This window comes from Engraulis encrasicolus, chromosome 17, assembly GCF_034702125.1.
Source record: "Engraulis encrasicolus isolate BLACKSEA-1 chromosome 17, IST_EnEncr_1.0, whole genome shotgun sequence".
NCBI lineage: Eukaryota > Metazoa > Chordata > Actinopteri > Clupeiformes > Engraulidae > Engraulis > Engraulis encrasicolus.
In genome coordinates, this window is record NC_085873.1 from 44,431,130 (window position 1) to 44,436,129 (window position 5,000).

The following is a 5,000-nucleotide window of genomic DNA, read 5'->3' on the forward strand; positions in this document are numbered from 1 at the left end:
TGCTTGGGTAAACTTCTCTGGGCTATCAGAAGTCCATCTGTAGGTCGGATTAAGTTTGTAAAGATTGCTAGACTCTGTGGTCTCTTTAATTTCGGATAGCCTTTTCAGATATACATTAATTTGACTGTGGTCGGAGAGAGGAGTTTGGTTCCTGATGGTGAATGCATTGAAGGAGGAGGGGTCCATGTCAGTCAGTGCATAGTCAACTGCACTGCTTCCAAGAGATGAACAGCATGTGAACCTCCCCAAAGAGTCTCCTTTTATCCTGCCATTAAGAATGTACACGCCTAGGGCTTGACAGAGGTGCAATAACTCTCTACCAGTTTTGTTTACCACAGTGTCTAGGTTGGTTCGCGGAGTGAGGTATGGTGTGGCATAGGGAGTGTCTCTGCCAAACACATGTATGTTGCCTTGTGGGTCAATATGATCAGGCTCATCCCCGGTCCTTGCATTGAAATCTCCACAGAGTAAAACATTTCCCTGTGCCTGGAAATGGCTTGTTTCTTGTTTTAGTGTGTGAATTATTGTTTCTTCGAAATAGGGTGAGTCTGATGGGGGGATATATATTGCACAGAGATAAACATTCTGTTTTGAGATGCCAATTTTGCTCATTTTTATCCAGCAGTAGTTTTTTTCTATTTTGATAACAGACATATATTTGGCAAGGTTCTCCCTGTACCACACCAATAGTCCTCCTGAAGTTCTTCCGCATTTTACCGCTTTTGTTTTGTTTGAGGGCACTATTATTTCCCCAAATCCAGGTGGGCACCCAGTTTGTGTGTCCTTGCCACACCATGTTTCTGTTAAAATCAGGATATCTATATTAACTATGGATTTTAAGAAATCAGGATCCCTACTCTTAAGGCCAAAGGCTGAAGAGTAGAGACCCTGTATGTTCCAGCAGCTGATGACAAGTGATGAGCACATATTGTATAGTTTGATTGGACCATTATGAAACCAGTTTAAAAAACATACTATGAGAGAACTATGAGGTTAATTATGTTATAGTCTAGGATTTTTTTATTTTTTTTTTCCCCTAGTGGCATTACATTCTAGAGACCAATAGCATTGTACTAACTGTACTGTACTAACTGAACAATACCATTCATTAAGCAAAAGATAATATCAATAAAGATGAACATTTTTCTTGTCTTTCTTTCTTTTTTGCAGGGTTTTTTTTTTTTTTCTCCTCTGCAGTTACTGAGTCAGTAGGGTCCTGCAAAGGAAGTGCAGCATCTCCTTTATCTCACCTAGTTCGCTCTTCTCTGGTGGGCCGGGCTGGGCCTCGGGGGAGGGGGGAGTTGGGACCGCCTGTTGTGCTGCTGCTGCTGCATAATTGTGGGGTTGAACCCGTACATTGGCAGGTGGGGAACGGCCTTGATGCACGGAGGGGCTGGGCTGTAGTTCCATGGGGGGGGAAGAGGCCCAGGCTATGTTCTGTTGAGGCCTGGTAGGGGGGCAGTGGGTGATGCCTGGAGTGTGGAGGGGTGGGGGGCAGGGCATGGGGTGGGGGGGGGGGCAGGGCATGGGGAGGGGTGGGGGGCGGGGCATGGGACGGAGTGTGGGGTGGCTTGTGGGGCGTGGCGTGGAGCGGGGCATGGGGCTGGGCATGGGGGATGGTTGTGGGTTGAGGTGGGGCCGTGGGGGAAAGGTGGAGTGTGTGTTGGCAGTGGTGTGGTTGCGGCCAAGGGCTGCATCCTTGAGGGCCTTTGCCAACAGCCGCACACCGTTCTCATGGAGATGGATTCCATCGTACATGTCGCGAAGACTGATCAAGGGGTTATGTGCCAGGTGTACGTTGGAGAGGGTAGCACATTTTCTGCTGACTTCTGCGTTGATCCCGTTGATGATGTGCAGGGCTGTGTCGTGGCGTGGAAGCAGTGTTGAAATCACAATGCGTGAACTTGGGAAGTCCACGCTGGCTCGCTCCGCCATTCTCTTCATTGCTCCCGCAGTGCCTCCTTTCAGTGAATGGAGGTCATTGGTGCCAGTATGAATGATGATGCACTGGGGGTCACCAATGACTTCTCTCTTCAGGAGTTGCTGTGCGTGCTCTGTTGTACTGCAGGCCCTCATCGTCACCCTGTGTTTGGGGAAAAGCCGCTGTGTGTCCAGGAATCGCCGGTTTGAGTCCATGAGGATGGCGATGTGCTGTCTTCCCTCTTCGCGGTCCAAGGCTGGCGCTGGAGGGGGGCTGGGGGGACTGGCTGACGTTGGCTGTGGCGGTGGCTGCGAAGAGGGAGGAAGCACCTCAGCTGGGCTGGGCAGGGGGGGCAAGCGGTTGGAAGTCTGGTGCTGAAGTTCCTGCAGCTGCAGTGAGAAAGCTCTGTCTCTGTTGGTATTGTCGTCCTTCATTTTTGCTATCTGTGCCTGAAGACTGTGGTTTTCCTCCTGCACTTGTTTCAGCATTTGTCTGAGCTCTGTGATGGTGTTATTGCTCTCTCTTTTAAGTTTTTGGATCTCATCTCTAAGTTGTTGTATAGTGCTGTCATCTCCCATGTTGTTATGTATGTATTCTTTAAATTGTGTGTAATCTGACTCAAGATTAGCCAGACTCTCTGCTAGTTTCCTGTTAAAAGGAAGCAATGGTGAGGCTGGCATATGTGGGCAGAGATCAGTCTCCTCCTCCTCCTCTTCCTCCACGGAATTCACTACAGTGGTGACAACATAGTTCTGTTTTTCAACATTGCATCTAAGTGCAGGAAAGTCCTTTGAGAAGGATATCAGATGTTCCTCATTTCCCTGAATCAGCACGGTCCCCTTTGTGTAATATGTGATTGTTAGTACTGGGTCATCTGTGTCTAATGTATGGTCTTGACAACAGATCAATCGTCCTCCTCTCCCTATCCCCTCTCTCACTACGTGTGGAAAGTGAGCATACAGACAGGACCTCCACAATGACACATTTACTGTCTGAAATATGAAGTTATTTAGAGTCTTTTTTCCATTTATTTGGGCATAGTCCGCATATAATTGATGAAGGTTGTCCCTGAGAACTTTGTCCTTGTGTTTTTTTCTTGCTGTATTGGATTTGAGGTGCGCTGGGTATTCAATTGCGTTGTAGTTGTTGTTAAACGTCGTCATGGCAACAGACTTATAGCAACTGGTTTGACTAGCGGCTAATCGCGATTAGCAATGCTAACGTTAGCGATTAGCAATTTTTGCCTCACTTAACAAAGTGTGGGGATGAACTTGTTAACTAATTCACTGTCAAAGTTTGATAACACTTTTTCTTTGTATCAATGAGTTCTTTCTGTTAAGTCCAGTAGTGTTGGTGGCATAGCCTGGTTGTCTTACTAGCTTAGCTGTAGCTTTGTCCTCAGGTAAACGGTTGGCTTGTGTCTGTTGCTGTTGTTGTTGTGGTGGTGGTGGTGGTCCTCTTCAAAGTTTTTGTTTTGATTGTTGTTGTTGAAGGTTTTTTTTTTTTTTTTTTAAGGAGAAAATGGTTCTCATGCCTTCATATTGTTCTTCTAATCAATGTTTTTGATAAATCACGTCATTTTGGTCCAAAAAAAAAAGTATATTCAGGAGCTCATTTTGCCTTGACTCTCTCTCTCTCTCTCTCTCTCTCTCTCTCTCTTAACCATCCCCTCTCTCTCTCTCTCTCTCTCTCTCTCTCTCTCTCTCTCTCTCTCTCTCTCTCTCTCTCTCTCTCTCTCTCTCTCTCTCTCTCTGTCTCTCTCTCTCTATATATATATCCCTCTCTCTGTCTGTCTGTCTGTCTCTCTCTCTCTTAACCACACCCTCTCTCTCTCTCTCTGTCTGTCTGTCTCTCTCTCTCTTAACCACCCCCATCCTCTCTCTCTCTCTCTCTCTCTCTCTCTCTCTCTCTCTCTCTCTAACAAATGTGTTCTGCAGTTTCGTTCATCTATTTCGTCTCTCTGCTGCATCTATCCATCAGTAGCAGTTTCAGTTTCCTCTGAGCTGCTTCAGAGATGTATGTCCCCCTCTCCTCCATCAATCCCTCTCTTTTCTGTTTTTTTCCCTCCTCTATCATTCAGTGTTTCTCTTTTCGCTCTGTTGCTTACCACTATCTCGTTAGCCACCCCCCCCCCCTTTCCTGTTTCCTTGTCTTCAGACCTCTCTCACTCTTCACCAGCCTATCTCTCCATCCGTTACTAGTCCTATCCTCTCTCCCCCTCTCTCTCTCTCTCTCTCTCTCTCTCTCTCTCTCTCTCTCTCTCTCTCTCTCTCTCTCTCTCTCTCTCTCTCCCTTCATTCTCTCATCAGTCATTGTCGCCCCCCTTTCACACCCCTCTGTCTCTGTCTTAGTCTCATTCTTGTCGAACCTGATCTCATTACTCTTGTTTCTCATGTTTTTTTTTTTCGATCATGTTTTTTTTTTTAATCTGTCTCCCTCCCTGTTTTCCCTCGTTTTGTTTTTTCATCTCCCGCCCTCTGTGCCCAGCGCAGTCTCGCTGTCAATTAACTTCACTTTCAGCTCTCAGGATTCTAATCTTTGTTGTCGTGACAACACTATTGTGTTGCTGTGCAGCGGTTCCACAGAGAAGAATAGAATCGTCGGTCAAACAATGAGAATGAGAATGTCATATTCCGTTGCCCGAGGCAACAGAACAAAGCCCTTTGCAATCATATCTCGTTATACATTTGTACTTGCAAATGAAAGAAAGAGTCAAAAGAAAGAAAGCATATTTTACTCTATCGAGTCAAGTCAGGGCACTTTATTTGTGTAGCAACAAATAAAAAGAGCTGCAGCTAACACTTAGAATAGTACTTCACATCAGGCATGAAAGTGAATTAAATGAATACAACTATAAAACTACATTTTTTTGCATCCAAGTAATGTTAACTGCTTCCCTTCTCTTCCTCTGTAATTCTCCACCTCATCTCCTTTTCTTTCCCTTCCTCTGCCTCAATAACTTTCTCCCTTGTTACCATCCTCTCTCTCCTTCTATCCCTTTCTTTCTTTCAATCCATCATACTTCTCCACCCCTCTCCATCCCTCTTGCCCTCTTTCTTTCTCTATGTTCTTTCTCTCA

The 5,000-nt window shown here is 45.8% G+C and overlaps 1 protein-coding gene across 1 annotated transcript in view; it reads left to right on the top strand.

Moving 5' to 3' along the window:
• Positions 1-5,000, top strand: part of LOC134467062 (protein sidekick-2-like) — a 590,275-nt gene that overhangs the window by 501,602 nt on the left and 83,673 nt on the right. The window lies entirely within an intron of this gene.